Source organism: Zootoca vivipara, chromosome 17 (genome assembly GCF_963506605.1).
Source record: "Zootoca vivipara chromosome 17, rZooViv1.1, whole genome shotgun sequence".
In the NCBI taxonomy this organism is placed as follows: Eukaryota; Metazoa; Chordata; class Lepidosauria; order Squamata; family Lacertidae; genus Zootoca; species Zootoca vivipara.
This window is the reverse complement of record NC_083292.1, coordinates 23,015,595-23,036,857: the sequence shown is the minus strand read 5'-3', so window position 1 is coordinate 23,036,857 and position 21,263 is coordinate 23,015,595.

Genomic DNA, 21,263 nt, shown 5'->3' with positions numbered 1-21,263 from the left:
CGGGCTGAGAGACCGAGCAGACGGCCCGGGCAGAATCCGACCCTTAACTACCGCCACCCACCCCATTTCCTTTAAAAGGTTCGCTAGGCTCGCCGCCGGTTCTCGCGCGCCGGGCCTCTCCACGCAGCCGTCGGACTCCAGCGCCCTCCAACGAGCGCCCCGGGCGGAAAGGTCACGCCGCCTCTCCTGGGAAGCGCGAGAAGAAGCCGCCCGCCGAGGCCGAGGCCGAGGCCGCGAGAGGGCAAAGGAAGGGGGAGGCGTCGGCAGCCAACGGAGAGAAGCGGCGGCAAAGGCGCTCCGCCGCCGCCGTGCGCAAAGGCTCGCCGTCGGGGGGAGCGAGAGAGCGCACAGCCGTCGGGGCTTGCGCGCTTCCCGCCGCCCTTGTGGGCGACCTGCCGTCGGAGCGAGAGGAGAGAGGCAGACAGACGGGAGCCAGGCAGGCGAGTGACTGGGGGCGGGGGGGGGCTGGCTCGAGGGGAGGAGAGGCGAAGGGGTGGTGGCTCAGGGGCAGGGGAGAGGAAGGGACGGATTCTTGGCCCGGGGACAGCCCCGGCGCATGTCTCCTTCCCTCCTCCGAGGGGGCGTCCCCCCTCTCCTCTACCCCTCCAGCTTCCTGCGCGGGGAGGGCGGTCGGGGATGTCCTTCTTTCTCTCGACGGGAAGCTACGCGGAGGTGCCGCCGCCGGTTGGGTTAGCGGCTTTCCAAATATAGCACGTGCACCTCGCGCGAAAGGGAAAGTGTTTGCGTGGGGGTGAGGGGGTTGCAGCTGCACGCCCCCTTTCGCTCCTAGGTCCGACTCGGAATTTGAGGTGGGGGGAGGAGGACGGGGGAAGGGGCAGAGAGCTGTCTGCGTGCGCGCTGGCTTCCCATAGCAACCCAGCTTTGAACGCCCCCCACATCATTCCTCGCTTTTTCAAATCGGAGGATCAAATAGGGCTAAATTGTCCGAGAGAAGGGGGCGGAAAGCTTTTATCCCCTGCTTCTAAATAGCCCAATAAAAGATTATTTTTGTGGGGGGTGGGATTTGGGTTCCTGAACCTTCCTGGTTATGGATTTAGTTTGCAAAGGGGGGGGGGGCTCGCGTTTAATCCACTTCTGCAAAGGATGCGGTGCTATGTGGCTGCTGGTTTCTAAGGCTCCGTGCAAAACTATGAAGCATAATAGGATCACATTTCTTTTGCGCTCTCAAAGACTTGTGGGTGCTGTGGTTTGCTAAAGGTTTCTGGGGTTTGGAACTCCGTGAGGGGGAAACTACAGTTCCCATAATTCTTTGAAGGGGGATGCGCTTTGAATATGCTCTTAAAAGTATAAGGTAAAGGACCCCTGGATGGTCAAGTCCAGTCAAAGGCGACTATGAGGTTGCGGTGCTCATCTTGCTTTCAGGCAGATGGAGCCGATGTTTGTCCACAGACAGCTTTCCAGGTCATGTCGCCAGCATGACTAAACCTCTTCTGGCTCAACAGAACACCGTGATGGAAACCAGAGCGCACGGGAAACGCCGTTTACTTTCCTGCCACAGCGGGACCTATTTATCTACTTGAGCTGCTATGCTTTCGAACTGCTAGGTTGGCAGAAGCTGGGACAGAGCAATGGGAGCTCACCCCATAGCTGGGATTCTAACTGCCAACCTTATCAAGCCCAAGAGGCTCAGTGGTTTAGACCACAGCGCCACCCCACGTCCCCCTCTCTTAAAAGTATAATATGCAGCTAGTGTGGGAGCACAATTTCTGGATCAAAGGGTGCTCCGTTCTGTCTTTGAAGTCTTTATTTTTTAGGGCCCGTAGCAAAGGTTTCCCTCCCATGTATGTGTCCTCCCCCTACCCACAGGGCTGAATGTGGCGCTCTGGGCATCTCTGACTGGCGCAGGCCGTGTTTCTGAGCCCCCTTGAGTATTTTATTTTTCCTGCCTGCAATTTGCTGGAAAGGCCTCTGCTTCTGTGGCAACAGCTGACTTCGGTTATTCACAGCGCAGCCCTATGTATGTTTTTTCTCAGGAGTAAGCTCGTGGTCAATATGATGAAGTCCAATGTAAGCATGTACCCATTGGATTATCTCATGGAATATGGCTAAAACTGCAGCCCTGCACACCGGGAATGGGGAACCCTTTCCAGTCTGAGGGCCGCATTCCTTTCTGAGTGACCTTTGCGGGGCCACCTGCTGGTGGTCGGAGGGGACGTTTGTCCGGGTGGTCAGAGCAACAAATGTAAAACGGCACCTTTCTGGGATGGGTTGGTTTCTGCACACACTTTCGCCCCCTTTCTACCCCCCTATAAAGGCAAGCAGGAGTTGTTGCCAGAGTTCAAGGACACATTCCAACCAGGCAAAAATACTCAGGGGTGTGGCTTGTGGAGAGGGGTGTGGCCTGTGGAGAGGGGGCGTGGTCCAGGGAGTGTATTGCAGGCCAGATAGGGTGAGCGTACAGAGCCAGTTTGGTGTAGCAGTTAGAGCAGGGTTTCGAAAACTTCGCCCTCCAGCTGTTTTTGGACTACAACTCCCATGATCCCTAGCTAGCAGGACCAGTGGTTGGGGATGATGGGAATTGTAGTCCAAAAACAGCTGGAGACCCAAGTTTGGGAAACCCTGGCTTAGTGTCAGAGCAGGACCTGGGAGACCAGGGTTTGAATCCTCACAGTGCCATGAAACTCACTGGCTGACTTAGGGCCTGTCACTGCCTCTTCTCAGCCTAACCTACCTCACAGGGTTGTTGTGGGGATAAAATGGGGAGCGAGAGAATGATTTACACAACCTTGAGCTCCTTGGAGAAAAAGGCGATGTTATATTTATCTAGAAATCAAGCTTTATGTGGAACAGTTTAGGGAGTTGTTTATGCTTAGCTTGGGGAAGAGGACTGAGAAGACGGATATTATGTCCATCTTCAAATACCTGAAGGGCTGTCACATGGAAGATGGAGCAAGCTTGTTTTTCTGCTGCTTCAGAGGGGAGGAGCCCAATCATTGGATTCAAATGACGGATAAGGAGATTCCAGCTAATTGTTAGAAAGAGCTTTCTGATGGTAAGAGCTGTTCTACAGTGGAACGAGCCACCGTGGAAGGTGGTGGGCTCTCCTTCACCAGGGGGGAAACGAGGCTTTATTTTGCCGGGTCAAAGACCCAATCTGACATCCCTCCCCCACATTTACGTCCTAACACACACAGGCTGGGAGCTCCCCCTGGGGCAAAAAAGCAAAAACCCACCCCATAGCTACGCCACTGCCTTCACTGGACTTTTTTAAAAACACAGGTTGGATAGCCACCTGTCAGTGATTATTTGGTTGTGATTCCTGCATTGGGGGGGTTGGACTAGATGACCCTCGGGACCCCATCCAATTCTACAGTTCTGTGAGATGCAGGGAATACATAGAAAAGAGAAACAGGGCTGCATTTGGTTCTTGAGATTCCCCACACTGCTATAAGCCAGATTCTATTGTTCTGCAAACTGTAGGAAGCCTCTGTGCCCTATCTCTTAGTTTTTCTTCTCTACAGGGAAAGGTGGGGCTCCTGATCTCTCTCTGTGAATGCGGCCTATGCAGGCAGTGGGTGACTTACCCATCCCTCCCTCATGTACTCAAAATGCTTGAGCCGGCCTAGCAGGGGAGTGTAGTTTCCATTTCTATAGATTTCCCCCGGGGACTTTCGAGACCTCTTTTTTGCTGGTGGGATTAAAACCCGCCTAGTGGGGGTGTTGTTGTTAAGGAAAGAGTGTGACTCTTAGGCAGGGGGAAAAGGAACAGCTGTGATTCACATCAGGAGCAACATGGTTTGCTGAGAAACAAGCAAAGTAGCAGCAGCAACGGGAGGTCGTGGGAGGAGAATTGGTGGTAATGTAAAGGACGGGTAGCTCAGGCGGTAGAGCACGAGACTCTTAATCCTGGGGTTGTGGGTTCGAGCCCCACATGAGGTGAAAGATTTCTGCGTTCCAGGGGGCTGGACTCAGTGACCCTCTTGGTCTTTTCCAACTCTACAGGTCTGCCATTCTGTGAGCCAGAGGTGGGTCTGGGCGATCTTGTGTTTCCAACCGACACTTAACACAGGGATGCCCAACTTGGGGGGCTGTTCGTTCTCCCCGCAGGCAAAGAAATGATCGAAGGAATGGAGCGACACCCCTACAAGGAAGGGCCGAAGCATTTGCCACTTCTTAGAGAAAAGGAGACATGATAGAATTTTTTTTAAATGATGCATGGCATGGAGAAAGCTGATAAAGAAAAGTCCACCCCCCCCCATGAGAACTCGTGGACAGTCGAACATTGGGAGCAGAGCTTTCCAAACTTTTCATGTTGTCGACACACTTTTTAGACGTGCATCATTTTGCGACACAGTTTTACTAGCAGGTGGGAGGTTAAACTAACCCTTTTCCAACCCCGGGAGGAACACACCTGCACACTGCAGCTGACACCCTATCGTGTCAAGGCACACAGTTTGGAAAGCTCTGGTTGGGAGAGTCGGGACAGAAAGGACTTCTTCGCACAGTGCACAGTTAAACTGTGGAACTCTCTGCCACGGGATGGCCACCAACCTGGATGTCTTAAAAAGGAGATAAGACAAACCCATGGAGGATGAGGCGGCCCATGGCTCCTAGGCATGATAGGTGTGCTTTACCTTCGCTGTCAAAGGCAGTATGCCTCTGAAAACCAGTTGCTGGGCATTGCAGGTGGGCAGAATGCTGTTGTGCTCAGTCCTGCAAGCAGGCATCTGTTCAGCCACTCTGAGAACAGGATGCCGGACTCGGTGGGCCATTGGCCTGATCCGTCAGGCTGTTCTTGTGCACATTTGCGTATGTACCAGTACAGTGGTACCTCTACTTACGAATTTAATGCGTTCCGAATGCACATTTGTAAGTAGAAAAAAATCAAAAGTCAAATCCCATAGGAATGCATTGAGAGAGAAAATGCGTAAGTCGAAGCAACCCTATCTAAAAATTCGTAAGTAGAAAAAATCCTATCTAAACTGCATCCACAATGGCGGACGGAGCTCTATTCGTAAGTAGAAACATTCGTAAGTAGAGTTATTCGTAAGTAGAGGTACCACTGTACATACGTGAGAAGCCAACTTAAAGCTCATGCTGCAACTTGCAATCTCTGTCTCTGCCGCATGCTGGTTAAGAATCAGAGAATCAAAGAATCATAGAGTTGGAAGAGACCACAAGGGCCATCCAGTCCAACCCCCTGCCAAGCAGGAAACACCACCAAAGCATTCCTGACAGATGGCTGTCAAGCCTCTGCTTAAAGACCTCCAAAGAAGGAGACTCTACCACACTTCTTGGCAGCAAATTCCACTGCCAAACAGCTCTTACTGTCAGGAAGTTCTTCCTAACGTTTAGGTGGAATCTTCTTTCTTGTAGCTTGAATCCATTGCTCCGTGTCTGCTTCTCTGGAGCAGCAGAAAACAACCTTTCACCCTCCTCTATATGACATCCTTTTATATATTTGATCATGGCTATCATATCACCCCTTAACCTTCTCTTCTCCAGGCTAAACATACCCAGCTCCCTAAGCTGTTCCTCATACGGCCTTTGACCATTTTGGTTGCCCTCCTCTGGACACGTTCCAGCTTGTCAGTATCCTTCTTGAACTTGTCATTTAGCTTACGTGCAAATCTGGCTCTTCTTCAGCTTTGCACTTGGGATCTGCCTCCTACAATTTACCAGTTTTGCTTATAAGCTTCAAATGCCTCCCCCCAAGCCCACCTTTTGGTGCACCATCAGGGGTGGGGGCTGTACGCTGATGATGCAATATTTCAGGTGGGGAATCCGCTTCCTGCCAGGACCTGTGTTCCATCAGGCATTCCACCTGGGGCCAGGCTGCGTGCCTGTGCTTGGTGGGGCTGGGGCAAGGAACAAAGTGGGAGGCCCATAACTCACTTGACAAATGTGCAGAAGGTCCCCGGTTCAGTCCCCAGCGTCTCCAGATAGGGCTGGGAATGTCCCCTGCCTGGAGAGTCGCTGCTACCATAGTCAGTGTAGAAAATACTGGCCTAGATGGGCTAATGGTCTGGTATAAGGCAGATTTCTCTGTTCTGTGTTCCTGATCCACAGGATGCGCTTCCATTCTCTGTTTAAATTGCTGGTCTTTAAAGCCTAAATAGCCTGGATTCGGGGTCTCGGGGGCTGGTTGCTGGTCTCCTTGCATTATTTGGGTTTGGCAGCTCTTTTCATAGGTGAACCATTTGCCCATAGTTCTGAACCAGCAGAGGAAAACGGGTGATGCTGAAGATTTCTTTAAAGCACCTGGGTATGAGAAAGAGACAGTGAGATTTTTATTTATTTATTTGAGCGGGGGGTGTCTTTGTCAATGAGAGAACACCTGTTTTGCATGCTGAACATCCCAGTTTTATTCCCCAGCATCTCTAGGTAGGACAGAGAGAGACCTGGGAGGTGGTGGCCTCTCCTTCCTTGGAGGTTTTTAAGCAGAGGTTGGATGGCCATCTGTCCTGGATGCTTTAGCTGAGATTCCTTGCCTTGCATGGGGTTGGACTAAATGACCCTAGGGGTCCCTTCCCACTATGATTCAGTACACCTGAAGGAGCGTCTCCACCCCCCATCGTTCTGCCCAGACACTGAGGTCCAGTACCGAGGGCCTTCTGACGGTTCCCTCGTTGCGAGAAGCCAAGTTGCAGGGAACCAGGCAGAGGGCCTTCTTGGTGGTGGCGCCTCTCCTGTGGAACGCCCTCCCATCAGATGTCAAAGAGAAAAACAGCTACCAGATTTTTAGAAGACACCTGAAGGCAGCCCTGTTTAGGGAGGCTTTTAATGTTTAATTGTTTTATTTCATTTTTTCTGTTGTAAGCCGCCCAGAGTGGCTGGGGAACCCGGGGTATAAATAATAAATTATTATTATTATTATTATTATTATTATTATTATTATTGACTTGAAAACTGGAGTGCCACTGCTAGCCAGTCTAGGCAATACTGAGCTGGATGGACCAAGGATCTGACTCGGTATAAGGCAGCTTCTTACGTTCCTATTTAAACCTGCCTTTAATTCAGAGCGGTGAGGACTAGCAACTTCATTTTTAGGGAAGGAGTCATAACTCGGTGGGAGAGAACCTGCTTTGCATGCAGAAGTTCAATCCTTGGCCTCTCCAGGAAAGTATAGGAATGTCCCCCCCCCTGCCTTAAACCATGGAGTGCAGCTGCCAGTCAGTGCTGGCAACAGAGCTAGATGGACCAAGCCTCCAGCTCGATATCAGGCTGATTCTGTGTTTCTAAAAGTGAGTGCCCTCCCTTCTTTCTCCCCCTCTCTGTTTTCTGCCACCCCCTTTACTCCTCTTGCTATCCGCAGGCAGGCTGTACCTCATGCACAGGTTCCCCCCCCCCCGCACTCTGCATATTAAATACGATTGTGATAATTGCAGGCAAGGTCCCCAGCACTGGTCCAGCTGTCTGATTTCCAAAATCCAATTGGTCCCAAGACATTGGCGTCCAGATGTCTTGGTGGTGCCTCTCAAGTTCTTCATCCCTAGATGCCAGAGACGCTGTCTGAGGGGCATGCCTGCACACAGCCAGCCAGCGCGCCTTTTTTGAGAGCTGTTGACAGGGGTGTGTGTGAGATATTGGTGTGAGGATCACTGCTGGCGCTGCAAAGTGAAATCACTGCTTTTCAGATCTCCGAGGGTGGGCTGTAGGAGAGTTTGCCTGCAGAATGAGGAATGGGGAATTCCATCCTTTGTTCCGCATATTTCGGGGAGGCTCCGGGGCCCTGCCACTCTTTTCTCTAGAGAAGTGTTGATCATGCTGCTCAGTGGTAGACCTTGCATGCCGAAGGTTCCTGTTCCAATCTCCAGGCAGGGCTGGAAATTTATCTGAAGAGCAATGCTAAGCTAGTTGGACTCTGCATAAGGCAAGCTTCCTGTGTACCTGTGATGTCTCTGCCAGGGTAGATAAGGTTGAACCCATTGCTGGTCTTTTTGGGTGGTGTCCTTGCGGCTGTGCAATGTACTGCTTAGAGAGACCTGCAAAAATTTAGGAATGAGGAGGGTGCCTTAAGTCAGTCCATTGGTCCATCTAGATTGGCATTGTCTACATCAGGGTTTCCCAAATTTAGGTCTCCGGCTGCTGTTGGAGGAGTCAGAGAGGATGGGAGTTGTAGCCAAAAAACAGCTGGAGACCCCAGTTTGGGGAAACCCTGGCCTACACTAACTGGCAGTGGCTCTCCAGTGTTCCGGGCATGGGGCTTTCCTAGACCTACCGGGAGATGCCATTGGGGATGGAAGCCGGGACCTAAAATCTGATTGGAAGCTAGATCTGTCAGTCCCAATACTTCTCTCTCTCCCCCTCCCCTCCCTGGCATTTTCCATATATGGCAAGCTTGGGCAGAAGGTTTGGCAAGTGTGTTGCCTGCGGTGTTTTTTCTGACCTCCGAATCTCCGCAGCACCACAAACTGTTCTGGAGGTTCCCACTTCAGTTTGGCTCGTTTCAGAGAGATCCTGCAAGCCTCTCTGAAGTGTCCTGCTTCAGTTCAGGATCCGTCCCAATCTGCTAGGCACCCCCTAACACCCGCTGGTTGTTTTGTATCATTTCTCTTGGGCAGGTGGGCTTTTGAGCCTTGTAAGCTGCCCAGAGTGGCTTGCCGATACATGAGAGCCTAAAAACAACTAGAACCCTCCTGCAGTTGTGCAGAGAGATTCCTCCGAGCATAAGGCTGGTTGTCTCTGTGGGATCAAGTGCTGCGTTGGGGGAGAGAACTTGGAATGAGCCAACTGCTATGTGTCAACTGTAGTTCAGGGATAGGAGGTCCCCGGTTCAATGCTTGAATCCCGCAGCTTCAAAAAGGAGGCAGTAAAACAAAACCCAACATTTTAAGGGGAGGAGGAAGCTCCAAACAGCTTCCCTGTCCACACAACAGGAATAGTGTGGACAATTGCAACGGGAAGAGGCTAGTCCCTAAGGATTGCAGAATCCTGCTTCTCTTGGTGCAGAATTTGTAGCCAGAACTATCAACGGGGCAATTGTCCGTGGTGGTGCCAGGTTTGAGGAATCCTCTCCCCCCTCCCCATGGCACCACGTATGATTTATTCAGTCATCATGGTAAAAGACAAAGAATTCCGGTCATTCCCCCATAATGGAGTTGCTCACACTGAGCTCCTCCCCCTTCCCCCTCTAGCAACAACCCCTGCTTCTGGTATCTGTCCTTGTTCTTGCACCCTTAATGAACACTGCGTTTTGGGAGAAGGGGGGTCGGTTATGCTATCCAGAGACGTGTCTTTGCCTGCCCCCACTTCTCCTAACACCGCATAACTCGGCTGTTCACCTGTCTCTGAGCTGTTATCTTCCTCAAAGCCCTGATTTAACTCGAGACTGCCTTCCTACTCTCTGGAAGCTACAAGAGAAGGGGTGGGGGGGAGAGACCTTCGCCATTCCTCCTCCTCTTCAGTTCAGTCCCTGACAGGTGGGTACGTGGAGCATCTGTATTCAAGAGCAGTCAATGGAAGACTGGTCCAGAAGGGCGAATGGGGCACTGACCCACCAGCCTCAGTGAGACCCCCAGCCAGCCCTCGTCTGCCTACCTTTTCCCTTTAACCAGCCCAGTGGTTTGCAGAGCCTTCCAACTTCCTCCTCCTCCTCCTGAGTCTCAGTGTTGCTCTGGTAGAACTCAGCAGGGAGGAAGGCGAGGGACACGGCTGGAATTAGTTCGCTCTGTCGCCACCTACTGTGGGCCTCCCTGCCAGTCCCAGTGCGCAACAGCCACCACTGGAGGCAAGGCTGTGGGTTTCATTTGACTTGATTTGAAGCGACTTCCTAAATAAGCAGCCATTGACATGGAAAGGGAAATAACCGCGGCCTGGCCTGCAGAGCACGTGGGGCTTAGTTAAAAATTAAAACGGCGCCCCTGGCATTCCCTAGGAATTCTCCGAGAGCTCCAGCGCGCTATAGGCTCGGATAGCCAATACCGTTGGCTTCAGGCACCTTCACACTTAGTCTCTTAAGAGCAGGGGTAGGCAACCTAAGGCCCGTGGGCCGGATGCGGCCCAATTGCCTTCTCAATCCGGCCCGCTGACGGTCCAGGAACCAGCATGTTTTTTTCATAAGTAGAATGTGTCCTTTTATTTAAAACGAATCTCTGGGTTATTTGTGGGGCCTGCCTGGTGTTTTTACATGAGTAGAATGTGTGCTTTTATTTAAAATGCATCTCTGGGTTATTTGTGAACAGGAATTCATTCATTTTGCCCCCCCCCAAATGTAGTCCGGCCCACCACATGGTCTGAGGGACGGTGGACCGGCCCACGGCTGAAAAAGTTTGCTGACCCCTGCTTAAGAGTGCACTCGGCAAAGAGGCATAAAAGTGTGCGGGGAAAACAAAGGTCTTTAAAAACTTGCGTATCACACAGAAACAATGGGTTTCATGGAGAGTAAGGGTCTCAATGGTTACTAGCCACATACGCTGGACTCTGGGCCCACGGTCAGAGGCAGCGATGGTTCTGAATGCCAGTTGCTAGAAATGGCAGGAAGGGAGAAGGTGTCTCGTGCTCGGATCCTGCTTGAGAAATTTCCTTGGTGGCCACTGTGAGAACAGGACTCTGGACTAGAGGGGCCACTGGCCTGATCCACCAGGGCTCTTATGTCCATAATGCAGAGGTTTTCAACCTTTTTTGAGTCCACAATTTCAGAAATAGACTGGAAAGAGAAGTTGCTGAACTGCAACGCATTACCAAACTACTACTACTACTACTACTACTACTACTACTACTACTACTAATTTATTATTTATACCCCGCCCATCTGGGCTTCCAACAGACATAAAAATACAATAATCTATTAAACATTAAAAGCTTCCCTAAACAGGGCTTCGTTCAGATGTCTCCTGAAAAACTGGTAGTTGTTTATCTCTTTGATATCTGGTGGGAGGGTGTTCCACAGGGCGGGTGCCACTACCGAGAAGGCCCTCTGGCTGGTTCCCTGTAGCTTGGTTTCTCGTAGCGAGGGAACTGCCAGAGGGCCCTCGGCACTAGACCCCAGTGTCCGGGCAGAACGATGGGGGTGGAGACGCTCCTTCAGGTATACTGGACCGAGGCCGTTTAAGAGAGTCCTGGAGAGACCGGGTCTGAATGTCCAAGACATTGGATTCATCTCACTATACATGATAAAGCTATCTTTAGCCATCTCGTCCCTTTTTCCTGTAAGACCAATTGCAGTCGTTAACAGTCACCTAGGGGTTTCCACACCTATCAGCCAATCACCCATTCCCACCACCCTTCTGAGTGATACCCCTCCCCACCCTCTCACTATATATAAGGGTCTGGTGACTTCTGTTTCAGTGTATCTGAAGAATTGTGCATGCACACGAAAGCTCATACCAATGACAAACTTAGTTGGTCTCTAAGGTTCTACTGGAAGGAATTTTTTTACATTCTTTCAGTGGCTCCCCTGTGGGGAAATGTACTCCGAGCCTCAGAAGCCCAGTTGTATCACCCATTGCCTGCAGAGCCAGCAGCTCCTCACCCCTTTTCAAACACCCTCCTTTGTGGAGCATTCCCTCAGCCTCCTCTCCTCTCCCCTCACTTTGGGAGTCCTCCCCTGGTCTCTGAGCTGTCTCCCGCCCCCTAAAGAGAGGGGCCTTCTCAAACCGCCCCACTCGGGCCTGGGAAGATGATGCCCCCAGCCTTAGTGGCCCAATGGAGACTGGCCAAAGCCCAGCCCCTTACTTACCTGACTATCATTCAAGGCACCCCAGGGTGCCACGGCACACTGGTTGAAAGCCACTGCCTTAATGGGTTGTATCTCATGTTCGTCCTACTCGGAGTGGACCCGTTGAAATAATTGGAGACAACAAAATTGGGTCCATTAATTTCAAAGTGCTCTACTCTGAGTAGGACTTGGATGGCCACCCCTCCCAGTAAGAGCAGAGAGACAACTGGCCCAGGTTTTACACCCCCTTCTTCCTGTTAGATGCTGCGAATGGAATTATTACCAGAGTAGCAATGTTTTGTGCGTTAGCAAGTGTTGCTAGGAACTGGGTGGTTAAACCTCTTTACTAACTATCCTACTGCTCAGTAATCCATCCTAAGCGTGGCTGGGAGCATGCAGCAACACACACACACACACACACACACACACACACACACACACACACACACACATCTAGGTTTTTGTTTTTTGTTTTGCTGCACTGCTGATTTTTAATAGTCTTCTGCTGGCCTTGCAAATTGTATCCATTTGACTATAATTTAGTGGCTGATCTGTGATCGTCACAATGAAGCACTGAACTCATGAAATATCTCAAAGCCGTTTCGGAATAAAAACACCAGCAATAAAGGCAATTATGCAATTTCAAATATATATTAAAAATGGCAATTAAGATAAAGAGCCGGAAACAAATTCTCTGTGCTTAAAAATGATTTCAAATCTGCCCCACCCACCATTGGAATGTGGCTCCTGGGTGGTTGCCCAGAATGAAATGCGGCCCTCAGGTTGATTGAGCGTAAGCCCCACCGCTAAAAAAAAACATCCTTCCACATTTAAATGCTATGAACTTATGAACCTGCAACACTTCGCTTTTTATTTTTTAAAAAAATATATACTAATAATCTGAGGTTGTCAACAAGATTGTGCCCCACACAATCTTGGGCAAAAATACTGGGACAAGAGGTGATGTAAAGGAACAGGCAGGAGGTACGGCGGCTGCAAACCCTCCAGATCCTTTGGCACACCTTTAGAGGTGTGGCGTCGTGCCCTATCTGGGTGAAGCACTTGGCAACCCAAGCTGAAGCAGAAGAAGTAAGTTCTCCTGAGACCTTCCTTTCCGTGACAGTGTGTGCATTAGCAAAATCTGCCAAACTATCTCAGATCAAAAACCAAGATCATGGTCACTGGTCCCATCACCTCCTGGCAAATAGAAGGGGAAGAAATGGAGGCAGTGAGAGATTTTACTTTCTTGGGCTCCTTGATCACTGCAGATGGTGACAGCAGTCACGAAATTAAAAGACGCCTGCTTCTCGGGAGAAAAGCAATGACAAACCTAGACAGCATCTTAAAAAGCAGAGACATCACCTTGCCAACAAAGGTCCGTATAGTTAAAGCTATGGCTTTCCCAGTAGTGATGTATGGAAGTGAGAGCTGGACCATAAAGAAGGCTGATCGCCGAAGAATCGATGCTTTTGAATTATGGTGCTGGAGGAGACTCTTGAGAGTCCCATGGACTGCAAGAAGATCAAACCTATCCATTCTTAAGGAAATCAGCCCTGAGTGCTCACCGGAAGGACAGATCCTGAAGCTGAGGCTCCAATACTTTGGCCACCTCATGAGAAGAGAAGACTCCCTGGAAAAGACCCTGATGTTGTGAAAGATTGAGGGCACTAGGAGAAGGGGACGACAGAGGACGAGATGGACAGTGTTCTCGAAGCTACGAACATGAGTTTGACCAAACTGCAGGAGGCAGTGCAAGACAGGAGTGCCTGGCGTGCTATGGTCCATGGGGTCATGAAGAGTCGGACACGACTAAACGACTAAACAACAACAACAATCTCAGATCATCTGAACTTTTCTTTTTTTTAAAAAAAGGGGGAAATAAAGTACTGGTAGACGTTGCAGACTTTGGTTTACTTCTCAGACCTTGCAGGCAGAACTTTTGGCCTTCCAGATGTTCGTATATCTATAAATATTTGTATCCTGCAATTTCGGTTGCAGCTTTGGGGTTTTTTTAGTTTAGGGAAAAGACAAGTGAGTGATGACAGTACGGAAGTTTATAAAATTGTGTGTGGCCTGGAGAAAATGGGCAGAGGGAAGGTTTTCTCCCTCTCTCGTAATGCCAGAACTCCTGGACATCCAATGAAGCTGAATATTGGAAGAGTCAGGAGAGACAAAAGTGCTTTTTCGTGCAGCGCAGAGCTAAACTATGGAACTCCTTCCCACAGGAGGAAGTGAAGATCACCAACTTGAATGGCTTTGGAAAGAGAATTGGACAAATTCATGGAGGAGAGGGTTATCAAGGATGTGGGAATGTTCAGGGTGGCAGGAGAGGGTGGAGGGTGGCGGGAGCCTGCTGGAGGGGATCAGTTCATACCTCCGCTGGAGAGAGTGATCTCTATTTGTGGGAATGTTCAGGGTGACAGGAGAGGACATATTGTTTATTAATACCCTTCCTAACTTGCGCTAGCAAGTTCCTTTCTGTAGCGGAGTTACATTCCCCCTTTTATATGCGCAGCAGATAGCTGTTCGCAGGCTCGTGTAAGCCTCTCGCTATTATACAATTCAATCTGTCTCAGATTGAATTGTACGTTCCTGGTAAGTTCCCTTGAATCCCTCTTAAAAGAATAAAGACGCGACAGTCTTATTCAAAGTCAATAAAAGAAGTTTACTCACATCAGTTCACAGTTGGATTCTGGAAGGCAGACTTAGTTACAAATATGTACATGTGGATCTACCCCATATGGGGGGGATAATCTCAACCCTTCTGCTAGCTGAGAGCTTGCAGAGCAGTCCTAGCTAGAAGCTGGTCAAACGAAGAAGGAAGTCAAAAAGAGAGAAAGGTGTGCTGCGTGACTCGTCCTTTTGTTACCTGGACAGGTTAGGTCACGCCCACCTTCTATCTATCACATGCAAAAGGAAGGATGCTCCAGACAGGAGGAACAGGAAGTTTTGACTGCCTGGACCAAACATTCCCTCGCATGTCTTCTCTAGCATTACAAGGAATGTTGTACTTGACTGCCTCTCATGGATCACATCCCTCAAAGGATTGCCAGCAACGATGGCTATGCTCTGCCCCCATAGTCAGAGGCAGAAATCCTTCTGAATGCTAGTTGCTGGAAAACATGGGAGAGGACTTTTGTAGTTCAATCCTGTCTGCCGGATTCCCACAGGCACTTTAAGAACAGAATGCTGGACTGGAATCAAACTTTTAAGATTTACAGCATGTACTGCCTTGAAAGAAAATATATATAAGATGATTTATAGATGGTATTTAACGCCAGTTAAACTAGCTAAAATGTATAGAATGAGTGATAAAGCTTGCTGGAAATGTAAAGAGAGAGATGGTGAATTTCATCATATGTGGTGGACATGCGATAAGGTAAAAAGATTTTGGGAGATGTTATATAATGAACTGAAAAAGATGTTTAAATATACTTTTCCAAAAAAAACGGAAGCATTTTTGTTAGGAATAATAGGAGGAGAGATTAGAAAAGAAGATCAAGTACTGTTTATGTATGCAACAACCGCGGCTAGGACATTGTTAGCCCAAAAATGGAAATTACAGGAATTACCAACAATTGATGAGTGGCAGATGAAAATGATGGACTATGCTGAACTTGCTAGACTGACTTGTAAGATCCGTGACCAAGGTGAGACGAAGTTTCAAAAGGACTGGAGTAAATATGTGGACTAAATGGAGAAAAACTGTAGATCTTTAAAAACACTTGCAGGACTGAAATAAATCCTACGAATTGACTAAAAGGGTAAAAAGGAACTGCAAAAAATGGAGTTAACAAGAAACCCACATGAAGGGAGGGGGGGAAGTCCTAGCTCGGCAGAGCAAGATGTAAGAGGGAAATATAAGATGCTTTGTACAAAAGATTGTTCTTTTTTTATTTTAATTTGATAAATTGGAAAATTAAAAAAGAACAGAATGCTGGACTGGATGGACTGTTGGCCTGACACAGCAGGCTCTTCCTACATTTGTGAAAAAACAACAAAGCATAGAAACTTATTTATGTGTGCCACTACAGCGGCAAGAATGTTACTTGCCCCAAAATGGAAAGAAGCAGTAAAGGAAGAATTGATACAAAAACGTATGAATATGTAGAAATGGCGAAACTTACCGGAAGAATAAGAAATCAAGATAACAATTTTTTTAAATAAAAGAATGGAAATGGTTTATTGAATATTTACAGATAACTTACAAACAGATTAAAAGCATTGGCAGGATTCTTGTAACAACCTGCAGTTTTATAAGAGTACATAAACCGAGGTACCACTGTATATATTTAAAGAAGAAGAATAAATGAGTAAATTAAGTTAATTTAGATATGCTGAAGATATCAAAAACAAATTTAAGGAACCGCAGAAAGTGTGTGTGGGGGGGGGGGTTGGAAGCTAAGTTTTGAAATGTCAAAATGAATGTAAAATCAATGAAATGTATGAAGTATAAATAAATAAATAAAATGCGGAAAAAGCAAAGCAGTTTTCAGCAGTTATATATAATAACTCCATGAAAATAAAATTACAGGTCACCAACTAACTATTACAGAAAAAAATGATTTTTTTTTAAAAAAAATTGGAATAAAGTCTGATGGGAAAGAAAATTTTGCAGCAAACATTGAATGGTTAATATGAAGATGCCTGCCGAATCAATACTGAAAGAGGATTTCACAGGATTCCTAATGGTCAGGGTTGATGGGTGTTGTCGTTCAGCAACATCTAGAGCAGGCATCCCCAAACTTCGGCCCTCCAGATGTTTTGGCCTACAACTCCCATGATCCCTAGCTAGCAGGACCAATGGTCAGGGAAGATGGGAATTGTAGTCCAAAACATCTGGAGGGCCAAAGTTTGGGGATGCCTGATCTAGAGGGTGACAGCCCCCTCCTCCTTGCTTTAAAGCAGTTTGCCGTCCTTGGTGTGCATGAATTTCCAAATATAGGGTGCCATGCCACAGGAGAAGCATATAATCATGGAATTGTAGAGTTGGAAGGGGCCCCGAGGATCATCTAGTCCAACCCCCTGCACTGCAGGGATATGCAGCTGTCCCATACGGGGATAGAACCTGCAACCTCGGCATTATCAACACCGTGGAGCCTGGAATCTGGCTGTCTATGAAAACCACAATGGTTGCTGTTTTTAGTAGCAATCAGAAGGGAGCATCCCACTAGGGGGTGGAGTCCCAATTTGGGCTTCCTCAATAATCCAGTGGTGGCCTAGTGGTTAGAGTGCTGGGTCATTCTCAGAATTCTTTGTTGGAACAAAGCATGATTGTTTAAAGCGGCATCATAGTCCTTATTTTAGAGATGCTGGACCGGCTACTTTCTTGTCCTGCCGGCAGATGAAGGCTGATTTTTGGATTTAGTTTTAAAGGAAAGGGTTTTGTTTTTTTACAGCGATGTGGTGTTTTTATTATCTGTATTCTTTTATTTCATATTGCTTTAATTCTATTAGAGTTGAATTACTTTTTAATAATAATACGTTTATTAGCTTTTTGTATTTTATCTGTGTTGTTTTAATTTGTGTAAGCCGCTTTGAATCCTGGTCCGGCATATAAATAATAATAATATTAATAATAATACTACTGTAATAGCAAATTTGACTGTGTCGAGCACAGCAAACTATGGCAAGTTCTTAAAGAAATGGGAGTGCCTGATCACCTCATCTGTCTCCTGAGAAATCTCTATGTGGGACAAGAAGCTACAGTTAGAACTGGATATGGAACAACTGATTGGTTCAAAATTGGGAAAGGAGTACGACAAGGTTGTATATTGTCTCCCTGCTTATTTAACTTATATGCAGAATTCATCATGCGAAAGGCTGGACTAGATGAATCCCAAACCGGAATTAAGATTGCCGGAAGAAATATCAACAACCTCAGATATGCAGATGACACAACCTTGATGGCAGAAAGTGAGGAGGAATTAAAGAACCTTTTAATGAGGGTGAAAGAGGAGAGCGCAAAATATGGTCTGAAGCTCAACATCAAAAAAACCAAGATCATGGCCACTGGTCCCATCACCTCCTGGCAAATAGAAGGGGAAGAAATGGAGGCAGTGAGAGATTTTACTTTATTGGGCTCCTTGATCACTGCAGATGGTGACATCCTTGATCACTGCAGATGGTGACAGCAGTCACGAAATTAAAAGACGCCTGCTTCTTGGGAGAAAAGCAATGACAAACCTAGACAGCATCTTAAAAAGCAGAGACATCACCTTGCCGACAAAGGTCCGTATAGTTAAAGCTATGGCTTTCCCAGTAGTGATGTATGGAAGTGAGAGCTGGACCATAAAGAAGACTGATCGCCGACGAATTAATGCTTTTGAATTATGGTGCTGGAGGAGACTCTTGAGAGTCCCATGGACTGCTAGAAGATCAAACCTAGCCATTCTTAAGGAAATCAGCCCTGAGTGCTCCCTGGAAGGACAGATCGTGAAGCTGAGGCTCCAATACTTTGGCCACCTCATGAGAAGAGAAGAATCCTTGGAAAAGACCCTGATGTTGGGAAAGATGGAGGGCACTAGGAGAAGGGGACGACAGAGGACGAGATGGTTGGACAGTGTTCTCGAAGCTACGAACATGAGTTTGACCAAACTGCGGGAGGCAGTGCAAGACAGGAGTGCCTGGCATGCTATGGTCCATGGGGTCACGAAGAGTCGGACACGACTAAACGACTAAACAACAACAACAATAGCAAATAGCGTGGAGGTAGCCCTAAAATGTGCTTCAGATAGAATGCATCTGTTCATCAGCGGGAGGCTAAAATAAAACATGCCAGGAAGGTTAAATTGCCCTCTGTTGACTTTAAAACCTAGTGAAAGGTACATTTTATTTAAAGGAAGCATTTCTCTCTTTAACACCAGCACATCAGTTGCAAGAGGGGGGCTCAGAAGTGCTTTAAAACAGCATGTGTGAAATTGGTCCAAGCTGGATTTCTCTCTTGAGCCAGATTTTCTTTGCTCCGGTGGGTCGCAAGGAGATTTAAGCCCTGCAAGGACGTAATCAGACTTGGCTGTGCCAGTTTAGGGTAGCCTGCTCCTGACCCTTTTCCTCGAATTGCGCCACCTCACCGAAAAAAGTGACGCAAGAGGCTGATTGAACGGGTCCTCATCAAGGCAAATGGCATTGTGTTGGGATGACAATGTCCTGATCGGCTGCCAAGTTGCTTCTTGGATGTGTGTGAGAGAAAGGAGAGAGAGAGAGAGAGAGAGAGAGAGAGAGAGAGAGAGAGAGAGAGAGAGAGAGAGAGAGAGAGAGAAGAGTTTCTGTCCCGGACCTTTCAAGGAGCACTTGATCAATTAATATAGTGGCTGCCCTCTGAGAAATGCTAATTCCTTGGGCCGGTTTGACTTTGGAAGAGCAGGTGACCAGCCCTTAAAAAAAACCCACTACACCCTGCCCCCCCCAACACTCTTGATTGCTCCTCTACTTTTGTGGGACAAGAAAATCAATAGATACCTCTTTGAGATTCACAGAGGGAAATCTTATCTCTTGATGGATCCTCTGAGATTAAAAAAGAAGTTCAAATGAAATCCGTACACCCCCAAGATGAAGGGCAAGTCGAGACATCTGGGGGCTGCTGAAAGAGGGAGTAGTGGGGGGGTAGGTCTGTGCATCTTTGCTGGGCGATCTAAAATTCGGATGATAATCAGGATCTCACGGTTCGCGAACCCTTTGCTGGCAGCCGCCTTCCTCAGCGGGTCCTTTGCTCACCTTCCTGGGGCAGTAGGAAATTAAGCCATGCCGCATGGATCTTGGTTCTGATTCAATAATAATAATAATAATAATAATAATAATAATAATAATAATAATAATAATAATAATATATTATTTGTACCCCGCCCATCTGGCTGGGTTTCCCCAGCCACTCTGGGCGGCTTCCAACAAAGATTTAAAATACATTAACATGTCACACATTAAAAACTTCCCTGAACAAGGCTGCCTTCAGATGTCTTCTCAATGTCAGGTAGTTATTTATCTCTTTGACATCTGATGGGAGGGCAGGTGCCACTACCAAGAAGGCCCTCTGCCTGGTTCCCTGTAGCTTTGCTTCTCGCAGTGAGGAAACCACCAGAAGGCCCTTGGAGCTGGACCTCAGTGTCCGGGCAGAACGATGGGGGTGGAGACACTCCTTCAGGTATACTGGGCCAAGGCTGTTTAGGGCTTTAAAGGTCAGCACCAACACTTTGAATTGATATCCCTGCCTTGTATAAGAACGTGGGTAGATGCCTTGTGACCCAGTCAGATGATTGGTCCATCTAGCTCAGTGTTGTCTGCACTGACTGGCAGCTGCTCTCCAGGGTTTCAGACACTGAACTACCTGGATATTTTGGGGATTAAACCAGGAACCACTTGCTTGCTGGCCTCTGCCACTGAGCTATGGCTTGCCTCTAAAAGCAGAGGGTGGCATAAATATAGCTGTACACAACAACCCTGTGGGGTAGGTTAGGCTGAGGCAGAGTGACTGTCCCATAGAAACAAAGGGCCTGATGAACAGGTCAGCCTCCTAGCTCAATGTGGTCTACCTTGCCTGGCTGTCGGGCTCTAGAGTCTCAGACAGAGCTCTTTCCCGCCATCGCTGACCTACTGCGAGCACACAGGTTTCCCCTGAGTTCACAGATGTGCATGGATCAGAACGGTTACTCAGGGTAAATGAGCAGCTTCCCTGGTTCTGTGAGGTGGGGGCCTTAATATACCTTTGGACCATATTCCCTCATGTGCAGCCTTCCGGGGTGTGTGGCCTGAGACAGGAAGTGGGTGGTTTCATTTCCTGGCTACATTTAGAACCAGGGCCGTCTTAAGCCTATCCAGGGCCGTGGTTCAAAGATCCCTCTGGCGCCCCCCCCCATTTCCCACAGTTGCTGACCTTTTTACAGCGCTGCCGCTGCCGACAGCTTTGCGGGGCTGGAGGAGGTGGGCAGTGGCTGGAGGGCGGCTCCTCTGGCGGGGAAGAGGCGAAGGCTCCGGGCACTGCGCTGCTTTGGCGCAGCGGACGAGGGCAGTGAGCTGATGCCGGGAGGCGCCGTGTCCAGCCTCCGCCTCTTCCCAGGCGCCCTGCAGAACTCGGCACGAACTTGGCGCCCTCGTGCCCCGCACCACTTGCCTCTATGGGCAAGACGCCCCTGTTCAGAACTCATGAAGCCGGATGTTCTAAGACACTATATTATTGCCCTTGTGCTGCTGTTGTTACCTGCCCTTCACCAGCGGGTCCCAGGGTGGGTTGTGGCGATTTAAAATTCGGAATTAAAAACAGTTGAAACATATCACATTCGTAAAGTATTATCTGAAGCCGATGGTTGGAAGATTCCAATATCACTTTTCAAAGTGACCTCAGCTGTGCTTTTCTTTGAAGTTCCATTTTGCATGCTGTTTCCTTGACAATCTGGTGTTTTCAGTGGTCCTAAATCAGGCATCCCCAAACTTCGGCCCTCCAGATGTTTTGGACTACAATTCCCATCTTCCCCAACCACTAGTCCTCTTAGCTAGGGATCATGGGAGTTGTAGGCCAAAACATCTGGAGGGCCGCAGTTTGGGGATGCCTGTCCTAAATGCTTAGCTTTGGAGCACATGGAACAATTCTTCCCCAGGGGTCTTCCCATATTTGCCTTCTCCAGAGTGACCCTAGGAGCCAATCCTCAGG